Source organism: Candoia aspera, chromosome 1 (assembly GCF_035149785.1).
Source record: "Candoia aspera isolate rCanAsp1 chromosome 1, rCanAsp1.hap2, whole genome shotgun sequence".
Taxonomy (NCBI): Eukaryota; Metazoa; Chordata; class Lepidosauria; order Squamata; family Boidae; genus Candoia; species Candoia aspera.
This window is the reverse complement of record NC_086153.1, coordinates 28,441,046-28,466,069: the sequence shown is the minus strand read 5'-3', so window position 1 is coordinate 28,466,069 and position 25,024 is coordinate 28,441,046. Positions and strand designations below refer to the sequence as shown.

At 39.6% G+C, this 25,024-nt stretch overlaps 2 protein-coding genes across 5 annotated transcripts in view; both read right to left on the bottom strand.

The window, feature by feature from the left end:
• The window catches only part of BCL11A (BCL11 transcription factor A), a 188,227-nt gene that overhangs the window by 74,164 nt on the left and 89,039 nt on the right, over positions 1-25,024 (bottom strand). The window lies entirely within an intron of this gene.
• USP34 (ubiquitin specific peptidase 34) overlaps positions 16,896-25,024 on the bottom strand; it is a 617,663-nt gene continuing 609,534 nt past the window's right edge. Inside the window, exon 81 of the mRNA XM_063301132.1 lies at positions 16,896-16,920. The gene's annotated coding sequence lies outside the window, so the exon portion shown is untranslated. The remainder of the gene's footprint in view (positions 16,921-25,024) is intronic.

The window sequence follows — 25,024 nt, the reverse complement described above, 5'->3', positions numbered from 1 at the left end:
AAAGTGGGGGAGATAAATTTGGGCAAGTTCAGCCACTTTTTTCATGTAATATTTAAGTGTATACCTGCTACTTCCAGGACAAAGCTATTGGAGGAAGGGGGGCAGCAATTAAAACAAATCCTATCCAGGGGAATCTTTAGGTACTATCTTTCAAAAGATGATGATAAAGGACATGGTATCCCATTCAATCCTTCTGACTTTCAGTAAGGACAGCACACTGCAGGTATGTACTGCTTTGCACTTATCAGTCTCAGCACACAAATGCAAACAGGTTGAAAAACACTGATCAACTCCTGAGAGGAAGGCAAAGAAGTTAACACATATTTCCCTGCATTCACACACAGTCTGCAGGTAATGTCATAAAAGGTTCACAATGCAATGAATCAGTTGTCTCCTTAGAGCCAATTTATGCATCCATCAAAATCAAGTAGTTTTTCTCAAACTCTACAGTTGCAGGATGCAGTCCAAAAGCAAGGGAAGAAAACAGTGACTGCTTATTTACAAGACTAGCCATTTAAATTATGATCAGTATGTCGGTTGAAATTGGCCTAAATTTCCTAACTACAAGGAGCATTTTTATTTGTTTAAGAACACTGGCACAATATCAACTCACAGCTCACTGCAACTTGAAGTCATTCAATCCAAATAAAGTTTTGTCACACTTGTTAAAATGAATGGGTGGAACAGCTTTTCTTTTTGTTTAAAATAACGTCTTTAAAGTCTTATGTTGCCTTTCAAACAAGTTAGCAAAAAAACTTATTTGACCATCAACAAAAATAGTAAAATCAACACTGGGGAAATGTCTCTGAAGAAATAATTCCATGTTTCAGTTCTTTACATACTATCCACTTCACCTCTTAAGAGAGCAAGACTTGAGGCAGGTCTCAAATGCATATTTTAACAAGTGGCTAAGAAATGCAAAAGGAGACAGTTTTTCAGCTATCCTTGTCCTCTTGCTAGATACAAGGGGAGAACAAGGATTTTTGATTTATAATCTAAATTAAATCTAAAAATCTAAAACTTCTGAAGATTGTGCTGGCCATATAGCCCTTATATGTGTGTTTTATTTATATTAATTTTTATTACTTTATCACAAAATGCGTACAGGTCCTTAATTCTTGAAAGGGAGTGATCCATGAGATAAGGGAGCTGGTTTTGATTCAAGTTCAGGTATCCCCTCAATCCAAGTATTTATGGGCTAAATTTCTCTCACTCTTTGTCTTGCAGTTTCTGTATCATGGCAGACATACAGTTGGATCCAGATGAACTCTAAAATTCCTTGGAAGTTTACTAAGTCCAAACATGCCAATAGCAGATCAGTAATGGTGACTGAATTATTACAGTGGGGTAGCTCTAGTTGAGTTATATTTCTGTCCCGCTTTTTACAGACATGTAAAACCAAATGATAATAGGGTGTACCTGTTATTATTTACAGAAGAAAATGGGCTGGTCACTGAAAAAGCATATTCCAACCCCCATGAAACACCAACTTACATGGTGTGTACCCAGTGGAAAGAAAACCTCAGTTCTGGATTAACTGATAATACCTAATTAATTCAGAACCCCATTTTAAGACAATCATGAGGATAGGGAGCAGTGTGGGTCTGATCAGAGTTTTGTACAAGCAACTACAGGTAGTCCTTGTTGAACAACCGTTCAGTGACAGTCAAAGTTACAATGGTGCTGAATGAGGGGGCTTTACAACAGGTCCTCATAGTTGCAGCCATTGCAGCATCCCCACAGTCACATGATCATGATTTGAGCACTTGGCAACCAGGTCACAATTATGATGTTGCAATGTCCGACAGTGAACGTGATTGCTATTTGCGACCTTCACTGCCAGCTTCCCACAAGCAAAGTCAATGGGGAAGGCAGCAGGAGGTCACAAATGGCGATTACATGACCATGAGATGCTGCAACTGCATGGGGTTTGTTGGCAGAGTGCTAGAAAGCATTTGGCCCAGGAGAGATCAGAAAAGTCACACACGAGGCATTTCTATAAAAATAATTTTATTTACAGAAAATAGACATATTTAAAGGCTGTTTGCTGAGAGAAGAGATTTCTCTCAGCTGCATATTCTCTGCAAGCCTACACAGAAGGGAAACTGAAACTAAAACAATTTCAGGCAAGTTCCTCCCTTAGGCAATGCAACCATTAACACGTGAAAAGGGGACAATTAAATTCAACCTCTTCACCCGGCCAAAATGATTAGTTACCATAGCAACCTTAATCTGTAGTAGAAAACAATGTATTAACAGGGTTCACCTAACAATGGCAACTGGGACTATCATAACTGCCATCATACGTCAATGCAGTCATGTGTTGGCATGCTTTACGGCCATGTCGTTTAGCGACAGAGTTGCTGGTCCCAATTACCATTATTAAGCAAGGACTACCTGTATGTCATGCTTTTTGTTGTTGTTCTTTGTGTGTGTTGTTTTTTCTGGTCCTACTACTATGTTTGTGAGTTAGACGAATGAATGAATGAATGAATGAATGAATGAATGAATGATACCCTGCAGCTCTAATTGAAGAGACCCACCTCCAAGGCAAAACTCTCATATTGTAGAGAATGGTCTTGAGTGGCCAACCCTATTTTCAAGCAACAATTCAAGCTTGCCTATCCAACCATTTCACAATTCTTTCAGAACCAGAAAATAATGAGGAAGCTGTAGATTAGTCTGCAACAAATGTAAGGAAATCTGCCAAGTTTCTTTGCCTTGTCCCCCATGTAATGCACCCTGGTCTGGGTATCAAATGAGGTGACCAAAAGAAGGCATGAAAACTAGTTGATGCATTCCAATACAACTTCATAATCTGAAACTGAAACAAAGACAGTACTGGAAAAATATCACTGCAGAATTGCAAGGAGTTGCACATCAATGAGAATAGCAGATGCTGTACACTATGTTATGTCATCTTGGAAGCTGATTGCATACTATCAAGGATAACATGCCAATAGAAGAGAATATCTATAGCTCAGGATTCAACTGTTGAGTTCTAGGTGTTCTCTGAGCTTGGTTGTTTCCTTGTAGACTTTTCATTACCCAAGTAGGCAGCATCATTAGTGAGAGTGTGGGGTTTGTTGCCTGTTCATATATAGTAGCTTGCCCTGCCAGTTTTGGTGGGGCTGTGGTTTCCTCCCTGGTTTTTCCTTGATTACGGAATTGGATACTTTAATCTAGAGTCATCTTATCTAGAGTAGGGATAACATTTGCAACACCTGTGGTACCTTTATATGTTCCAGCGCTGAATGTTTGAACCAATGGAAACAGTATTTTTACCAATAACAATATATCACCAAGAACTGATACACCATCTGCAGAACCACGTCACAATCTAAGCCCTTCCAATGAAACAATACTAGAGGAGGTACCAAGCAGTGGAATGATCTAAAAGATTATAAAATAAATAAAGCCAGGTAAAGCAGCTGGATGTGTTGAGGTCACAACAGAAAAACTAAATCAGAAGGTTCCCCTCTGCAACCATAATGACAGTCACTAATTCAGTTGAATGGGACATATGAGCAAGTAGCGAGCATGCGGAAGCAAGCCATCCTTACCTTTAAAAAGGAAACAGTGCAAAAACTATGAGATCAGTTTGCTCTCCATGGTTAATAAAATACAATCCAACTCTGAATACAAAAACAAAGAGAACAAGCAACCCATGAAGAACAGTCTTGGTTTCATCCAGACCAGAATTGCTGTGACCAGATATTTACACTATAATAAGTCTTGGAAAAACAAATCCAGTGTTGAAAACAATTCATCATACTATTTATTGACCTTGCAGCTGCCTCTGACAATGTGTGCTGACCCACTCTTTGGGAAACACTCGCTGTTGACGGAATGACAAGTAGGATCATCCTATCGTGCACTTCTGATGCAGGGTTTCCATCAAAGGCGAACTAGAGGGCTTCCCAATCTGCATAGGGGTACTCCAGGATGTGTTCTGTCTCCACTGCTATTCAGTACTGCAATAGATACCATCATGAGAAAAGTGTTCACAAATAGGCAAGGGACTGAACTGACCAAACTAGATGTGAATGAAATTAAAATCACAGCAGGTAAGCAAGGCAATGTATGAAATCATAAAATATTGGAAGGAGTCATAGAAGTCACCTAATTCAATCATTTGCTTAGCACAGAGCATCTCTGACAGATGACCATCCAGCCTCCGTTTGAAGCCCTTCACGTGGCAGCCTCTTCCACTCACTGACACTGGAATTCATGGCATCGTATGTGGACCTTCCTCCTTTTTTTTTTAATCTGCGTAAGAACTCTGTGAAGTAGGTTTCTCCATTGGTCCAAAAACTACATGAATGCTTGGACCTAATCTTCTTCAATCCCTGCATTATACGCTAAGCCTTACAGTACAGTGGTCCTACCTCATATTATCAGCCTGAGAAAAAGTAAGGCCAAAGAAGTTCAGAAAATGATCCACATACATTGAGAACAACAGATCTTCTGGTACATGCTGAAGTTTGAAAGCAGAAGATTCACCATGTAAGAAATTTCCTGGAAACGGTTTAAAAACTATTCTGTCACACAAGCAAGAATGACTCCCCTCTTCCTCCCAAGTTTGCTTTGGTTATACAAATATTAATTGCAGAACAGCACGGTATCAAACAACAGCAAAGTGCAGGTAACCACTAGGCAGTGTTACTGTTTTCTTTCCAGCAGTGAAAGAGATAGCAAGGTTCTGCTCTTAAACTTTCCTCTTATTGGTATACTTGGATAAACTTCTGATATATACCACTTCTGAAACCAGGATTTGTACTTAACTTGCCTATACCTTTGCCATGAAGCATTATATATTTGAGGATATATAAATAAACTATGACTGCTTCTATAACCAGTGAGCAAATCTGGAAGCTAAAACAGCAATTATTTTTTGCTGGTTTCCTATGCATGAGATGTACCTATTGTACATGTACAATGTATTGTACCTATACACTGAGTACAGAAATTAGGTAATTAGTTCTCAACACACTTGTGCTCTTTTCCAACTATATTTAAACTGTGAAGGAAGCATCAGTCCTAATGTTCATAAAGAGGTGAGTGACGAATCCAAGCACAGAACATGTTCAGAAGAGTAGTGAATTCGCCTCCTACTAGCACTCCCCACTTGCCACCCTATACATTTGTTGGAACTATAATTCCCAGAATTCCAAGATAGCAAGGCCAAAACCTAGGAAAATTGTATCCCAACGTGTATGGAAAATTCAGGCGGGAGAGAATGGAAGAATCAAATGAACTCAACAAAACAAATCCAGAAAATAATGGACATCAAAAGAGGCTGTAGTCTTTGTAATCTCTGGCTTCTCTATGCTGAAATAAAATTTCAGCCACTGAAGTATCATTTTAAAAAAGCCAACTTCTTAGAAGTTTATCTTAAATACAGCTATAATAAATCCCAGGATCAGATTTTGTGGTTTGGTTGGATGAGCTGCAAGGGCAACTACTGCTACTGTACTATTCTTTTTTTAAGAGAAGCAAACTGGTAAATGGTATATATGCAATAGATCTTCCGTAACCTCATTATCCTTCCTCAGACAGATGACGACCTTTGGTGGTTTGTAATGCTGAATGACATCTGTCATTCTCCTCCATCTATTTCTCCATCACCCTAACCTCCACCATCCATGAATACAGCAAATGGAGAATGGATGGTGCACTACTGATGGACTGTGAAGAAAAAAAAATAGAAGTATTGTACTACCAGAGTAATACTCAACACTTACATCAAAGGAAAACGACATTAATCTCTGGTGTTTTAGGGTCAGAGCACAGAGCTGGCTCAGTATCATTAGGACCCAATTCACTATATCACGGTTTCTCAATCAGGGTTCCATGGAACCCTAGGGTTCCGTGAGAGGTCACTAGGGGTTCCCTGAGAGATCACATTTAAAGAATTATTTAAAATTCGGGCAACTTCACATTAAAGAGGTAAGTTTCATTCTTTATTTTTAGTTTAGGAACACTCTTAATGCATAGATACAGGTCTACACGTGAAACGAATATAATAATTTTGTAACTTCTGGCCTATATTTCAGCCTGAATGTGCAGGGGTTCCCCAAGGCCTGAAAAATATGTCAAGGGTTCCTCCAGGATCAAAAAGTTGAAAAAGGCTGAACTATATCATAGAACAACCACTACTAATTAAATGTGTGTAATTATATCTAGACTACAAGGCTTTGACAATGTAGCAAGAAAAGATTTCAAAATGTTGCTGAAAAAACAACTTCTCAATGTGCAGTGCCCTCACTATGAAAATCTTTACCAATCCTGGGTTTAAATTAAATTGAAAATGCAGGAAGTGACACAAAAATGCACTAAATATTCTGTTAATCTCAACCTTTAAAATTCATCCTTCAAAAATACAATATGCCACAGAGGCACACAGGGGCCATTCTGTGTGTCACTGATGCATGAATTTAGCACTGGCAGGTGTGTGTTACTGTTTGGTCCAACTACCTGGAATCCTTCCCAAGCAAGTTGGAAACTATATAAAGAGTTTGAATGAAGGTGATTGCCTGTAAGCGACAGCTATAATTTAAGTGTATGCCCAAAACTTTCATTGTAATTCTATTTCACATGCAGCCATAAAAATAGCCCTCAGTAGTCAAAATTCTTCACACTTGATACCAGACAGGATAGAAATATTTTAAATGAGTGCATGTCTAGGTTCAAACAACATGCTAGGTTAGAGGCCAAAACAGGGTTATTAAATCTGTGATAATGTGTGTTATGGGAACCCAACCACCAAGGAATAGCTACCACATTAAGCAATGTTTACATGCTTGGACATAATGGAAACAGCCACTGTATTTCATTAAACAAAACTGCCGTTTAGCACAGGGATAGACAGCCTTTTTAGACTGGGGACTCATTTAGAGTTTTGAGAGCAATGACAGGCACAAAGTGGCTGGTATGCTGAACATGGCCCATCTATAAGCATCCATTCACTAGAAAATGAATTACTCCTAGGATCCTCTCTGCCATCCAGTGCTACCTCTGTGGGGTCCAAATACGTCCTGATACATTAAAATGTTATAGGAGGGTGTTTTGCTTTGCAGCACATTGGTGTCCTATTTGTATTTCAATTAAAAGATTGTTTTTTTAAAAAGTCTTATGGGGCAGGGAGACTGGTGGGCATCTATCCTTAATCGGTCAACCCAAAATGTGTGTAAGTATAAGCACCTTATACTTAAAGCTTAGTAAAGAGAGGATAGTTATGAATACAGCACTCTACAAAGGCAGTATGTATGTATGTATGTATGTGTGTGCATGTATGTATGTGTATGTATTTATGTATTTATTTATTTATTTCAAATTTTGTCCCCACCCATCTCACTCAAAGAGCAACTCTGGGTGGTTTACAATAAAACTGGAATAAAGATTAAAATACAATAAAAACAATATTCTTAAATAAAAATATAAAATCCAAGATAGAGATGTTAAAAAGTTCTTAAGTTAAATTCATTTAATTCATAGGAGCCTCTTCAAGGCACTAACCACCCCCACAACTGATTACCCCTCCTCATGCTCCAAGTAAGATGGCAGAGCCAGGTCTTTACCCCTTTCTGGAAGGCCGGGAGAGTAGGGGCCTGCCTCACCTCTGGGGGAAGAGTGTTCAATGGGGCAGGGGCTACAGCAGAGAAAGCTCTCTTCCTGGGCCCCACCAATCAACAGTGTTTCATGGACAGGGTCCGTAACATGCCCTCTCTGCCTGACCAGGTAGAACAGGTCAATGTACTGGGGGTGAGACAGTCCCTCAGATAACCTGGATACATGCCATGTAGCTTTAAAGGTGGTGACCAACACCCTGAATTAGACCCGGAAGCAAACTGGCACCCAATGTCACTCCCCCAGCTATTCCTTGGTGGTTACATGTGCCATCCTTGAGGCACCCAAGACTGCTCACATGGCCGCATTCTGAACCAGCTGTAGCTTCCAGATACTCTTCAAGGGTAGCCCCATGTACAGCTCATTGCAATAGTCTATATGGGAGATGACTAGGGCATGGGTGACTGACCGGAAGGCTTCCCAATCCAGGAAGGGGCATAACTGGCATACAATTACCCATGCAACATTCTATATCTATACCATTATTATATGCCTCTGACTCCCATCGACTCTGGGCAGTTTACAATTGTTAAACACATTTAAGAAAAAACACAAAAACAGCACAAGCAAAAAGAACAACAATGGCAGAAAAACAAATCCAGAGGGGAACAAAAAGGAAGAAAAGGGAGCCAATCAACCTTCCCAAAGGCCTGGGCAAAGAGCCACATCTTTAGGGCTCTTCAAAATACCAGTAGGATGGTATAAAAAAACAAACAAACAAATCTACCCTTATATGAGTGATGCCTTTATTAAGGTTAATCAAAATAACATAAAAATTATGCTAGATTGAGTTCTTAATAAGGAAAGAGGTTACATAAAATATTCTAAAATATGCATGTTTTATATGTATTATAGAAATATGCATGTTCTATATGTATTATAGATATACAGCACATTTAATTATTTAGGCATTTACTTTAGCTTTTCTCTGACAAAAGGGTTGTTTACTATAGAAAAAAAGGACTGTGACTTTTCCTAGTTTTATTCTTAACAATTGTGTCACAGGAATCAAGGTGGCAAAGGCAAGAAATGAAACATGCATCATGATGCAAACCCTGAGTTTACCAAGTATTGGTAAGTCTAGTATTTGGATCCAATACCAAAACACAGGGGAAGAAAAGTCAGAATTTGAGTAATGGTATTGCTGTGTTTAAGCTTCTCATTAAAAAAAATGTGCTATAGAAATTATGTATCCCTGAATATCCACAAGTCAAAAAGATGCAGACTTGGAGACTTACAGTCATTTCATACACTGCAGATAATCACATACAGAATCACAATTTATCACTGACCAACACCCTATTGATGGTTATTGCCAAGCAAGTCTCCTTGAAGTGTACCTGTGGTATAAATATTTATAAACAAATACAGAGTCATGTGTATGTGTATTCTTGAGATCATTACACTGGTATGGACTCACACTTATAGTATGTATGAGCTGCCTGTTGAACAAGGGACTTTTCAAGATTTGAGGCCTTTTCCTCCTTTCTGTTTTGCGTCAGAATGGCAACTACGAAGGAACAGCTTGCCATAGAAGCAGGATAAAGGAAATTATGCAGAACCTCTCTGTGTGTGATAAGCAAACAGCCGTGATGGCTACTAGTACTGGCCTGAGGTTGCAGTGGTAGCCACAGCATATTGTTGCAGCCTCAAGGTACATCTCATAATGGATCTCTCCTGTGTGAAGTCTGTTTACTCAGGCTTTCTGCCAGGACCAGCATCTAAACATATGGGCCATGTCTACCCTTGGAATTTGCCCAGCTTTTCAGCCATTGTTGCTGAGAAGCAGGGAAACCACACTTGGAATGGCAGCAGAATTTCCCAGCAGGCCTGAAAAATAATGGCTTGGTGTCATGCTTGCCCCACTTTGGAGTCCTTATTATACCCTTGCTGATCTGCTGTAGATTATTCTTCAGGATCAGGGGGGAGGAAGACAGAAGGATCCTGTTGTGAACGGAGAACTCCTTCCAATCATAAAAAAGGCAAAGTACCTTGTTCCCCACATGGTAAAATGCAGTGTTACCAATAATGGCTTTGTCAAAGTAAACTGTTCTTCATAGATTTCTCACGGACAGAGAAAGTACACAAATCCAATCTATCCAAAGAGCTGTCTGTCTGTCTAAATGTCACTAGTGGCTAAATAACTAAAAAGAAACAAGGGCAAGAAGCAGCAAGGATGAGAAAAATATGAACAAAAACATTCATCCATAAAAACTGGGGATTTATCTGCCCATAGGAGAGCAGCCCTAGTTTACTAGTAGAATGTCAAAACTCTGGATTTAATGCTAATTAGGGCTGCGAAATAATTTCAGCTGAAACATGGGAGCTGCTCCAGCTATCTAGCTCAAAATGGCAAAAGGATCTTTGTGTGATTTGCAGTTTCTGACTCCCGAAGGTTAACATTTTACATTATTTGTAAAACAAAAACAAAAAAAATGCACTTCTCACATAAAATTAAATCGTTGAAATGAAGAGAGCTGGGACTAGGACTGGGACAGACAAGGAATGGGTTTGTATGTCAACGGACTGCAATCTATTATTGACTCAGTATTTCAGACCAATTTTTATAAGCTGGACTTAAGCCCAACAGAGCTTTATATGAAAATAATGGGTTTTTATTACTTGGAAAATGGTATCCTGTCAATATGCTAAGAGGGCATTCCAGAAGGGTGAATGACTAGAGTCCCATCTGTTTCTTGAAGTCCTCTTAAAAGTTAACTAGATGTCCTATTCTTTAGAAAAACATGCATGAAAGTGGATGTTGTAATCTATGAAGTATATAAAGGAGCCTTGTAAATAAAACCACAAAAGTTAGCTAACCTTCAACTTTTTTACTAGCTTGCTAAGTGGATCACAGCCTATTTTTTCCATACTGGGTGCAGGAAGCGGAAAGCCCTTTCTTCTGCAATCACCATGAAAATGCAGGATACTAACAGACTAATAAAAACAATTGCTTTCTACTGAACAGGATGACAAAAATAGAAAACAACTAAGATACAGTTTTCCCTTTCTAAAAAATCACTGTGGATGCCAAGTAGTAGAGAGACAGAGAAGTCCACCCCTTCCCCACCAGCCCACTCACTTGCCTGAATGGAATTCATGGTTGCCTCTAGCTACCAGCCAAATTATTAAACACAATGATGGCATCAACATACTTAGGTCTTAAGAAACAATTAACATGCATATGGAGGTGTCAGAAATTGGATGGTTATTCTGCAACTGATAGAAACCTGACATTTGACAGAAACCCATCTAAAATTCTTATCATTGTACCTCAAAAGTAAAGAGCACTGAACAGAAAAAGGGAAACCAAAATGTTCAAGGGGTTGAAACAGCTCCATTTTAATCCATTTGGAGTATTTTAGCTTGAAAAAAAGATGAGCAAATGGCAATATGTACTGCATATAAGGGTGTCTATATCTTTCTAACTAGTTATATATAGGGTGAAAGAAAGAAATGGGGAGAAGTTTTATTGCTTTTAAAACCAGACTCTGGGTTAATCCTGTGAAGCAAATGGTAAAACAAGCAGTAACAAGTAATAATTAATCAAGATAAAACAGAAGTATTTTAGAGATACTTGAAAGTACTTGAAATCTTGCCATAAAACCAGAAGAACAAGTTGAAGTTTCAAACTTCTCTTCGACAGATTACATGAGATGGATCTTCTGAACATACCCACCATTCATATTACCAGTAGTAACAGTATAAAAAAGCTACCCATCTTGTTTTTTGGTTTGCACTACAAAAGTAACCGGTTATTTTCAACAAGTCAAATTCAATATGGATGCCTCCTGCTGCTGAACCCCAAGATACATTCATATCTTAATGATCATTTCACCAACACTGATGTGAGGGGGAGGGAGGAAAAGGAAAGTGTTGCTATACTCAACATGAAATGAAGTACAAATAATAGAAATCCAACTTTCTCACAAAGCATACAAATAGTATGCAGCTCTAAAGAAACAGCTCCACTTTTTTCATTCATATGTGAACAACCCAAAAAGCAGTGACAGGTTTTTAAAAACTGCATTACTACGCAAAGAAAAATAAAAAACTCTCCAGCTCTTTCTCATTTATCCTAAAAAGACACATCGCTGAAATGTCTGAACCCTTTTACTTGAGACACAAGATGTGTCATTCCCTTTATCTCTAGCATTTTATCAGTAAATTGTTTATGCAGAGGATTAGTTCTTTATCTAGGTAGGACAGCCCAATTCATTCACAAACTCTCTTAAGCACTCAAGCAAAAAGAAAAGGAAAGAAAGTGTGTGAGTGCGTACATGTGCAAGTGTGATTTTTCTGTATCTCTCTCACATCCACCCACACACACAAAAGTGTTTTTCAGGCATTCTATCAGGAGGAGAGGGAGAGGGAGAGAAAGAGAAAACTCATCCCAAAGAGATCTCTTTAGTGTTAAACTGCATGTTTTAATTCATCTCCTTAAGTGGGATTTCAATCACTTGATCATGCATCTAGCCAACAGTCAAGATTTGGGAAAAAAAACTTGAATACTTACTTGTAAACTCCTTGGGATAGACCTTTTACTTTTCACTTTGTAAAGCACAATATTCAGAAGAAGTGTAAATAGTAATTATAATAATGGTAGCTATAATACTGGTGGCAGTGACACTATTATACCACTACTAGTGGTAAGAATTATTACTTAATTATTAAATTTTGACAAATACATTTTTGCAGAACACTCCTATGTTTCTCACAATACCCTTTACCATCAGCACAAGAGGTATAAAGTCAGCATGAATTTACCATTAGAATCAACTGCTCTGAGTTAAGAGAGAAATAAGAAGTGGATAGTCACCATTCCACTTCTTGTAATTAGCCTTTTGTTTTAATAACATTTTTTTCCTTTGACCTTAAGCTGCTTTGGTAGCCTTGTCACTAAAGAGCAAATTGAATATGCGTTAAATAACTGCAGTTCTTCCCAACACTGCATCTTCATGCAAAAGCTTCTTTATATAAAGCATAGTAATTTATAGAATTACTGCCTCAAGACATTCTGATGGCCCTTAATTCAGAGAGCTTTAGAGAGGACTACTTCATAAAGAACACACTTGTCCTATAAGCTAAATGGACTATCAAGTTCATAGCACATACTGCAGAGGGTTGACAAACCTGCTTTCAAGATAGATAAAAAATTAAATGGTTGTGTAAACCTGAGAATAGAAACACTTTAAAAATACCCCATTAAAATGAAACAAAACAAAACAAACATTCAGAGATGTCATGCAGCTCTTCCCACACATTATTCTCCTAATGCAATCCTTGTCCCCCAAGTATGATCCCTGGGAATCAAAAGACTTTTCACCATCTGAACAGAGCTCATGAAGGGCAATTTTAGGAGGAAGACCCATCTTTCTAACCCTGATTGTAATCTTCTCAGAGATACATGAGCCCAAGAGAATGCTGGATTAAATCAATCTTTACCCTGATCCACCAAAGCTCTTCTGATTAATTTGTGTGAGGCACTTGCACCTAGAATCATAGAATGGATAACAAATGAAAATGAAAAACGAAGTCCTCAGTCCTTGGAGGTCCAACCAGAGAACAGTTTTCTCTCCCTGCATTTCTCCTCATTAACAAGCCTGTGAAGTAGGCTAGGTGACTTTGGGCAAGTCCAAACTCTATAACAGCATGAATTCCACAAATAAAACATATTAGTACTATATTGTTTTGTAAAATTTACTTTGATTTTGCTAATCAAATGAAGGGCAAGATCTTATATGGGGAACTGAATGCCTTACTTACACAAACCCACACACATATATCCTACATTCTATTTAAAATTTCACAAATCTCTTTAAGGCCTGCACTATTCTTTGCTTTTGCACACATTTACAGCATATTTGTAACTCAGAACTAGAACTCTTCACACATTGATAAAGTTAACACTATACAACGTATTTTATTTGCTAATGAAGTCCAACTTGGGAAATTACTCAAGTACAAAGCCTGGAGGGGCTGATGTCAGCCGGACAAATATTTCACCTATGCTTTGTTGTTGTTTATTCATTTAGTCGCTTCCGACTCGTGACTTCATGGACCAGCCCACGCCAGAGCTTCCTGTCGGTCGTCAACACCCACAGCTCCCCCAGGGACGAGTCCATCACCTCTAGAATATCATCCATTCACCTTGCCCTTGGTCGGTCCCTCTTCCTTTTGCCTTCCACTCTCCCTAGCATCAGCATCTTCTCCAGGGTGTCCTGTCTTCTCATTATGCGGCCAAAGTATTTCAGTTTTGCCTTTAATATCATTCCCTCAAGTGAGCAGTCTGGCTTTATTTCCTGGAGGATGGACTGGTTTGACCTTCTTGCAGTCCAAGGCACTCTCAGAATTTTCCTCCAACACCACAGTTCAAAAGCATCGATCTTCCTTCTCTCAGCCTTCCTTATGGTCCAGCTCTCGCAGCCATATGTTACTACGGGGAACACCATTGCTTAACTATGCGGACCTTTGTTGTCAGTGTGATGTCTCTGCTCTTAACTATTTTATCGAGATTTGTCATTGCTCTTCTCCTATGCTAATACATGTGAAACCTTTCTGCCTGCTCACACCCTCTTCTTTCCTTAATCTTCCCATCAACACAGCATACAGGTGGCTGTTTTTCAACCTCAGTGCTGTGCCCTGAGTGTACAAACAGCCTCTTCAGCCAGCTGTGGGTATCAACTGGCACTTTTGTTGACCTAGGGAATCAAACAGTTATTCACTGTCCATGCCAGACAAAAACTGGCTTTTGCATTCAGAACTAAGACCCTCAACATTTCTCTTTAGCAAAGGGATTAGAAGGCAAATACATCTTTGTTTCCTAAGTGGAGGCAAGGCAACATGGCAGCGGTTCAATCTGGAATCATTCTGGACAAGGACCTCCCAGTGTTCTTTCAGTGATCCATATCGTATTTTAAACCTGAACCTGCCTGGTACTGAGTTAGATCTATCTAGTCAAAAATTTCCAGCAGTGGAGACTGCACAGACTCAACCCAAACCAGATTTAGCAGTTAACATCAGTTGCAAATTTATTTCAAACAATGTTACTGATTATGGTTTGTTATCTGAGTATAAAACGTGGTTTCTCAAAATATCACATTAAAACAGAGTTAAGCTTTCTTAAACATGGTTGGCTCTTTTGTCAGGATTTTACCAAATGTACATCTGGTTGAACCAGTCAGATGTTTTGAGACTCATCTTTTGAGAACTTATTTGTAAGGCACAAGTTCCTGTACAGAAGTTGAACTGTTTATGATAAAAGAAACAAACCTATGCACCTCAGTTCAGAAGTAATGCCAACACACCTCAATATGTCCTATTCCTTTCTTTTTTGTGTCTTCAAGTCAGTTTTTGACTCCTGGCCTAGACTAGTCCCTGCAGTTTTCTTAGCAAGATTTCAAAAGTGATTTGGCATTGCCTGCTTCCTAAGGCTGAGAGAGAATCACCAGAGTCACTTGTTGAGATGGGTGGCTATAGAAATCAAACAAATGACTTGCCCAAAGTCACCCAGCTGGTTTGGTGCTTAAGGCAGGACTAGAACTCAGTCTCCTGGTTTCTAGCTTGATGCCTTAACCACTGCCCCAAACTGGCTCTCTCCTATTCTTAGCTAGGCCAAAAAAGAATTCCTAAAAACTGGTCCTATTGCAGCCTTCCATTACATGGTGCCCTTCCAATGCATTTGCTGGCAATAACAGATTAATGCCCTACAGCATCAAAACTCTCCTTTATTAAAGCTCATAATAAGCAACAAGAACTAAAAATCAAGACAAGTAACACCTTCACTTTCTGCTAATGTCTCCATAGGTTTGTTCATAATATTCTAAAAACGATGCCTCTAAACTACTAAATATTTATTTATTTATCCTATTTATATAGCCACCCATCTCACACAAGTGACCCTGTGCGGCTTACAAGATTAAAAACAAACCCCCAAACATAACACCCCTGGCAACCCAAGAATAAAATGATTAACTATTAAACATCCATACTGGCAGAACTCATCTCCATCCTGACCCAAATGCCTGGGGAAGCAGCCAGGTCTTCAATGCCTTGTGAAAGGCTCAGAGGGTTGCAGCCATCGAAATCTCCAAATCTAGAAATAGTAAGAAAAAGCATCCCTTATTCTGATTTTTTTTTTAAAAAAAATCTGTATTTCCATATTGCCAAAGGTACAGGCAGGAATGCTTATACAAATTATTTTATTTTATAAAAACACAAAAATGGGTAGGCATGTACATCTCAAATTCACCTTACATCCTAGCTTAGGTGTTTAATTAATGTAATTAAACTGTTACCTGATTACATCATCTTATTTAGCTCTAGATCTGAGACTGAAAAGCAACTGCCTTTCTTTTCACATAGGGACTGGTACGCCAGATACCAAAACATGGCTATAAACACAGTGGCTCAACCAAGCTGTTTAAAATTAAACTAGCAAACTATAAAAATAAACAGTCACATACATATATAGTCAATTATGAACTAATTCTAATTTTTGTGCTGAAATACTGTCTTTGACCATAGTCGTAAACAAGCACGATTAAAAAAACATAATATTGCAACAGACAGAAGGCCAGAGATTAAATGCTCAGTAAGCATAGCTGAATGCAAAATAAGGGATGAAAAGGAAGTATGTTGCAGATAGAGAGGAGAGAGAGAAACAGAGGTGGAAGATTAGAATGACTCTCTGTATCAGGTGAAAGACTAACGCTGATTTTGAGTGTTGTGTTCTTTGCAGCTGTAGGATATCAGAACAAGGCATGAAGCAAGGAGAAGTAAAACATCATTCAGTAATAAACTTCTTCTTGTGCTTCCTTCGGAATCTTCATTCATTGTCATTTACAGTTCTTTGGACAAGGTGCAAGCACAGCACCTCTCTGTTCACTGAAGTAGCTTAAAGGGTCTGTTTTCCAGCCTCCGCACAAATCGTAAAAAAAAGGAAGTCCTTGCTTCAAGGAGATAACTCAATGACATTTTTTTAAAATAAAAATTTTAAGTTTAAAACAAAGATAAAAGCTACAGAAAAACAAAAAACTACAAAAAGAAAAAGAAAATTTTAAAAAGTGTGAAATGTAAAGAAAAAGAATTTTAAAGATTACATACAAAGGTGACTTCCAACTTTCAACAGCAAGAATATACAGCAATTTCAATAGTCAAACCTTTACTCTTAATCAACCAACATCACATTATTTCCATATACCCTTCCATTGACACATGCAAATCACTAATACAATTGCTCCTTCCCCTTATATAAAAAAAGAATGTGTGTGTGTATATATATAAAAATTTCTAAATCAACTTCCCTCCCCCTTAAAACAACATTCATAACTCAATGACACTCTTAAAGCAGTGGCATCTCTTTCTCAGATTCATGCAGACCTGAAAAAAGACCAGCTGCTTTCATGAACAGCAGAGAGATATTTTGCTCATATGAAGCCCAAAGCATTTTTTCTGAATAATTTTTGAAGCATGCATAGTGGTGCTAATTTATATGCTCAAGTCCACAGAGAACAATAATAGAGGACCTCTGATCCTCCAGGCAGCCAGAATTGTCTATATTAGCCTTCCCCAATCTGTTCCCCCAGATATGTGAGGATACAACTACCAGAACTGCCTTCTACCTAGCTGGAATTTTTGGGTGCTCTAACATCCATACATCATTCTAGAAGACATTAGGTTGAGCAGAGCTGACAGCAGTTCTCTTGAGGTTTAGACTGGGGAGCTTACCACCTCCCATGGAGAGATGGACTACTGATCCTGGAATATTTTGCATAAAAATATATATAGTCTAGCCAGAGCTTTGGATCTTTTCGGTGAGGTTGCAAATTTTGATTCTTAATTCTGAAGACTTCTGATATTTTAAAAAGTTTAATTTTTTTACATCTTGCCATTCGCAAGTACTTTTAAAGGTTTTTTTTCCTCCAGGTATCTGGGATCTGAAAATCTAAATAACAGTATCAGATAAGTACTATATATTGTGTTGCTGATCCAACTTTAAATGCTTGTAACTCAACAGTCTTCTATACCACCCAATAGGATAATTATTCTCTCTCTCTGTTACACGAGAGAAAGGAAATATCTTCATATGCAGGGGGGGAAACTGATTGGCATGAGAAGCTCAAATAAAAGATTCATTTTGTGGTACACTGCATACGTGTACCACATAGTGCATTTCCAGCACTAAGACATGTGGACCCATCAATGCAGGCAACAGCTACACAGAATCTGACAGTTACACAAACAAGAAGGACTGCTAGTCACAGAGAGACAGATATCCGTATCAAATACCTACAGTATAAAACCTATTTAATAGTGAGGTTATGTGACACCTAAGAAATCTGAAAAGGAGGATCACTGCAAACATGACTGGGAAACCCAGAAAACTTTTGATATTTTTCAAGTCATTTACAAAAGGGAAGGGGGGAGCTGAACATGTAAAGAGGAAAAGGCAGAGGGCTCTAATAGATGGTGGTTTTTCTATGGTACGAGGACATTGGGTAAGTAGTGAAAGTGCCACTTAACCTACTGAAATGGAGAAGCAGGATGTTTAAAAGACATAAAAGCAAGGATTAACCCAACCTCAAATAGGGCAAAGAACATAGGACACACATATTTCATGTTTTAACTATTTTTATACCCTACTTTCTAGAATTGATTCAAGATGCCATATGATTCTAAATCTAATTGTTTATTCGTTTAGTCGCTTCCGACTCTTCGTGACTTCATGGACCAGCCCACGCCAGAGCTTCCTGTCGGTCGTCAACACCTCCAGCTCCCCCAGGGACGAGTCCGTCACCTCTAGAATATCATCCATCCACCTTGCCCTTGGTTGGCCCCTCTTCCTTTTGCCTTCCACTCTCCCTAGCATCAGCATCTTCTCCAGGGTGTCCTGTCTGTCTCATGATGTGGCCAAAGTATTTCAGTCTTGCCTTTAATATCGTTCCCTCAAGTGAGCAGTCTGGCTTTATTTGCTGGAGGATGGACTGGTTTGATCTTCTGGCAGTCCAAGGCACTCTCAGAATTTTCCTCCAACACCACAGTTCAAAAGCATCGATCTTCCTTCTCTCAGCCTTCCTTATGGTCCAGCTCTCGCAGCCATATGTTACTACGAGGAACACCATTGCTTTAACTATGCGGACCTTTGTTGTCAGTGTGATGTCTCTGCTCTTAACTATTTTATCGAGATTTGTCATTGCTCTTCTCCCAAGGATTAAGCGTCTTCTGATTTCCTGACTGCAGTCAGCATCTGCAGTAACCTTCGCACCTAGAAATACAAAGTCTTTCACTGCTTCTACATTTTCTCCCTCTATTTGCCAGTTATCAATCAAGCTGGTTGCCATAATCTTGGTTTTTTTGAGGTTTAGCTGCAAGCCAGCTTTTGCACTTTCTTCTTTCACCTTCATCATAAGGCTCCTCAGTTCCTCTTCGCTTTCAGCCATCAAAGTGGTATCATCTGCTATCTGAGATTGTTAATGTTTCTTCCAGCGATTTTAACTCCAGCCTTGGATTCCTCAAGCCCAGCATGTTGCATGATGTGTTCTGCATACAAGTTGAATAGGTAGGGTGAGAGTATACAGCCCTGCCGTACTCCTTTCCCAATCTTAAACCAGTCCGTTGTTCCGTGGTCTGTTCTTACTGTTGCTACTTGGTCGTTAACAGATTCCTCAGGAGGCAGAAAAGATGACTTGGTATCCCCACACTGCTAAGTATTTGCCACAATTTGTTATGGTCCACACAGTCAAAGGCTTTAGAATAGTCAAAAAACAGAAATAGATGTTTTTCTGAAACTCCCTGGCTTTTTCCATTATCCATCGGATATTGGCAATTTGGTCCCTAGTTCCTCTGCCTTTTCTAAACCCAGCTTGTGCATCTGGCAATTCTCGCTCCATGAATTGCTGAAGTCTGCCTTGCAGGATCTTGAGCATTACCTTACTGGCATGTGAAACGAGTGCCACTGTTCGATAGTTTGAACATTCTTTAGTGTTTCCCTTTTTTGGTATGGGGATATAAGTTGATTGTTTCCAGTCTGATGGCCATTCTTGTGTTTTCCAAATTTGCTGGCATATAGCATGCATTACCTTGACAGCATCATCTTGCAAGATTTTGAACAGTTCAACTGGGATGCTGTTGTCTCCTGCTGCCTTGTTATTAGCAATGCTTCTTAAGGCCCACTCAACCTCACTCTTCAGGATGTCTGGCTCTAGCTCACTGACCACACCGTCAAAGCTATCCCCGATATTGTTATCCTTCCTATACAGGTCTTCTGTATATTCTTGCCACCTTTTCTTGATCTCTTCTTCTTCTGTTAGGTCCTTGCCATCTTTGTTTTTGATCATACCCATTTTGGCCTGGAATTTACCTCCGATGTTCCTAATTTTCTGGAAGAGGTCTCTTGTCCTTCCTATTCTATTGTCTTCTTCCACTTCCACGCATTGCTTGTTTAAAAATAATTCCTTACCTCTTCTGGCTAACCTCTGGAATTTTGCATTTAATTGGGCATATCTCCCCCTATCGCTGTTGCCTTTTGCTTTCCTTCTTTCTTCGGCTACTTCTAGTGTCTCAGCAGACAGCCATTTTGCCTTCTTGGTTTTCTCTTTCTTTGGGTTGTATTTTGTTGCCGCCTCCTGAACAATGTTACGAACTTCTGTCCAGAGTTCTTCCGGGACCCTATCTACTAAGTCCAGTCCCTTAAATCTATTCTTCACCTCCACTGCATATTCCTTAGAAATATCAGTGAGCTCATATCTAGCTGATCTGTGGGTCTTCCCTAATCTCTTTAGTCTGATCCTAAATTGTGCAAGAAGAAGTTCGTGATCTGAACTACAGTCAGCTCCAGGTCTTGTTTTTACTGGCTCTATAGATGTCCGCCACCTTTGGCTGCAAAGGATGTAGTCAATCTGATTTCAGTGTTGTCCATCTGGGGAAGTCCATGTATAAAGCCGCCTCTTAGGTTGTTGGAAGAGAGCGTTCGTTATGCAGAGTGAGTTGTCTTGGCAAAATTCTATCAGCCTATGTGTCATGAGTAAGGATGGCGAGCAGGGGGCTCCCATCCAGACTGTCAAGCGCATGCGTAGCACTGATGAATTGTTCAGCCATTCAAAGAGACACAGATCGGGACTGCCTTAACCCTTGGGGGTTATATGTCTGGGTTTTCCCACGCTTCTTCAGTTTGTTAGGATTCCTGTTAAGTACTAGCAATAAATATTAGAGACCAGTTCCTTGTCTCAGTGTGTTTCCTGGTTGTTAGGACACTATGTCCTGCTTTGTTTTGTTCTCCCAGGCCATGCTTACCTGTAATTCCAGGTGTCATTTGACTGCCCACCTTAGCATTCCAGTCTCCTGTGATGAAAATAACATCTCTTTTAGGCGTGTTGTCCAGTAGGTGCTGCAGATCCTCATAGAACTGCTCTACTTCAGCTTCTTCAGCATCTGTGGTTGGGGCGTATATTTGGATCACTGTGATGCTAGATGGCTTGCCCTGAATTCAAATTGAGATCATTCTATCGTTTTTTGGATTGTATCCAAGCACTGCTTGAGCCACTTTACTATTAAGTATGAAGGCTACTCCGTTTTTTCTGTGGTCCTCTTGTCCACAGTAGTAGATCTGGTGGTCATCTGATGTGAAGTGGCCCATTCCAGTCCATTTCAGTTCACTGATGCCCAAAATGTCTATCTTTAATCTTGACATCTCACCAATAACCACATCCAATTTGCCCTGGCTCATAGATCTTACATTCCAGGTTCCGATGGTTTGTTGATCCTTAGAACATCGGATTTGCCGTTCACCACCAGCACCGTCAGTCGCTAGCCGTCCTTTTGGCTTTGAGCTAGCTGCGTCATCACGTCTGGGGCTAGTTGAACTCATTCTCTGTTCCTCCCCAGTAGCATTTTGACCATCTTCCGACCTGGGGGGTCTCATCTTCCGATGATATACCAACATATCTCTGGTTGTACTGATCCATTTAGTTTTCACGGCAAGAATACTGGGGTGGGTTGCCATTACCTTCCCCAGGGATCGCATTTAGTCTGACCTCTCTGTTGTGACCTTCCCGTCTTGAGTGGCCCTTCACGGTTTAGCTCATGGCATCATTGAGGTGCTCAAGCTCCAGCACCACGACAAGGTAACGATCCTTTGCTGAAGTCTAAATCTAATACTTAAGTGCAAATGAAGCTTCTCCTGAGTATCAAGTGGATTTCTTTTTCAGAAACTAATGATCCTCTACCTCACATAAGGATTTAACAAAGAAGAAAGAACATCACAACTATTGTCTTCTATAGGGACCTCTTAAGAACTGAGTGTGGGCATGCTAGATAGCTCCGCACCTGTTGGCCAGTGAGATAACACTGAAAGATGATGATGATGATGATGATGATGATGATGATGATGATGATGATGGCAGCCCTCTCCAAAATCAAAACTGATGAGGACCAAATTTGGTGGTGGGAGAAGCTCACAAAGAAAAATCAAATTCAAAAATGGACTGGATCTGCTCAAGAACTTCAAAGAAAAATAATCCAGAAAAAAATCACAAAGCATCATTGTTGGAGGAAGGCAATTTGAAATGTTGATTGACTGCTACAATCTAATCCATCATCCAGAACAGAGCTACTATTAGGGGGCTGGAAGGAATTCCAAGAGCCATCTACACGTTTTCCCTATCTTGTTTAATACACTGCAATTATTTAAGCATGAGGTTGTTTTTGGAAGAACAACTACATCTTGGTTACCCTTGTTCAAGAAATTGTAGAAGACAACAGGCACTTCTGAAGAGAAGGCTTTCAGGACACCAATGGCAACAATGATTCTAAGAGTGTTCCCAAACTATATACTCGTTCTCCTGCAATCCCAGTTGGAACAGGACAGTGCCCTGCAATCCCAGTTGGAACAGGACAGCGCCCTAGTGAGAGACTGCAATCCCAGGTGGGACAGGCAGCAACCTAATTCCCATACCGAGGAATTACCCACCTACAAGCTCTTGGTTAGTCAGGATAAAACTTTAATTTATTGGCCCTCATCTACCTCCCCACTCTATCCTGACACTGATTCAGAACATGTACAACCCCTTCTGATTTATATATTACGGAAAACCAGAACTGAGTATCATCAGCATTATCAATGGTCATCTGTACTCAAAACTCCTGATGATCAATCCAATTATAACTGCCAATCATTCATCTGAGTCTCCTGGTACAATATCAGATTTACAGTGGAATATGGTATTTATTTTCATGTAAAGCCAAATGTGTTTTTCTGCCCTTCTCATCTCAAAAAAAAAAAATTGCATTTCTGTCACAACCCAGAAAGATTTGCTAAGATTAAGATTATCAGATTTAAGCTGCAAAAATCCAAATGACCAGATAGTAGCAAAGAATTAGTGCTTTCTGTATCTCTTTATTGCCATCTCATGGTTATTTCATTTTTTGCAAACCAGATCTGGACGAATGCTTGAAAACATTATGGTCTGCTAAAGACATTATAAAAACAGAATTAGGAGGGCAAAAAAACCCTTGACTTCGGCCTTCCATTTTAATTTTAAAAATTGCAGCTATGCTCACAATTAATTTCAGAAATAACAGATATATAGATTTAAAAAAAAAATAGCAAGAATGTTGGCATGACCTCAAGCCCTACACTGAAGACAGAGGCACTTGCACATCCAATGCTTTAATCAAGAGGACAAAAGCAGCATCACACTGCATGACATAAGCTCCACCTCCTCCACAATGTGCATACAAAAGGGATGTAGCTTAGCATGATGCTGCTTTAATCTTTAGCCCCTCTTGACCCCAACTCCCATGGATGCCTCTTCCTGATTAAAGTAATGGAAAATAGAACTACTGAAGCTAACATACACCAAGTAGCCTGCTCTACTTATATTGGGACAAACATTACTATTTGTCCTAACAACCAGGAAACACACTGAGACAATGAACTGGTCTCTAATATTTATTGCTAGTACTTAACAGGAATCCTAACAAACTGAAGAAGCGTGGGAAAAACACAGACATATAACCCCCAAGGGTTAAGGCGGTCCCAATCTGTGTCTCTTTGAATGGCTGAACAATTCATCAGTGCTACGCATGCGCTTGACAGTCTGGATGGGAGCCCCCTGCTCACCATCCTTATTCATGACACTATTCCACTTATATCATCAAGTACTTACATTTTCCCCTATAGGATAAGAGCACAGGGTCACTGTAAAAAGTGCAGTGCACTGCCAACCCAATTCCTCAATTTGTATGAGCTGGAAAAATTATAATCACTTAATGAGGAATGGAGAATTCTTAAATGAGTATATAATTTCCACATATTGAAAATAAAACATTCTGCAGTTTTGACTGCTAATGCACTCCACTTTGGGAGAAACAGGGTTTGATCAGAAGCCCCTCCCTCCCTAGTAAGCCCCCTACCTTGAATGGCTACTTTGGAGCTGTTTGCAGAAGCAGAGTTGTGGTTTGTGATGAGTGCCTGAACAAGGAGGCAAAGCTGGTCTCTGCAAGGTGACTACACTTTCTCTCATGGAGGTGCAGCAATGGTAGAATTTGCCTCCTTGAAGCATTTTGCATCACTTTTGGGGCCACCTCCAGCAACTCTAGGACCTGGAAGTGCATAGACAGTAGTCTTCCAACAGTTCACTGGAAGCTTGGAAAGAATCCTTTGCTCCTGGTCAGAGGTGCTGGAGGCAGCCTCAGAAGCAACACAAAACAAAACAACACTACAGCTTTGCTTTCTTCTTCAGAAGTAGATGGCACAGTTGCTTCATGAAGAAGTTTATGCACTTCTTCAGCAACTGGAAAACAGCAACAAATTTAAGAGAAAAATCCACCAGGGGTTGGCCTAGAAGGTGTCTAAATTCACTTCCAACCCTGATTCCATTCCACCTAGAAAACATTAACAATTACTTTAAAAATCAGATGTTACCGAGAAAGAACACCCAAATGAAAAGTAACTAGAAGATAATTATTTTTTGCCATACATTCCTGTCCTCCTCGGGTCTGGTTTATCGAAACTGTCAACTGCAATTCTATACTCAGAAGTACACCTCACTAAGTTCAATGGGATTTACTCCCATGTAAGTTAACGAAGTGCTGCAGCCTAAGATCTATGCTGAATATATAATGGACAATTTCCTGGCCTCCTTGCAGATTTTTTTAAAAATAATTTCCATGGAAAAATTCATACCAGATTGCCTTATACTGATGCAGGCTAGAGATCTAACATTAAATTGCATCCTCTGACGAGGAGCAGCTCACCAAGGTCTCCAGCAGAATCCTTTCTAAATCAGTTGCCAATGATCCTTTCAGCTAGAAATGCCAAGGATTGAACTTGGGACCTTATATACATAAAGCATGAGCATGACCTCTTATTCTCCCACTTGATCTTTAAGCAATC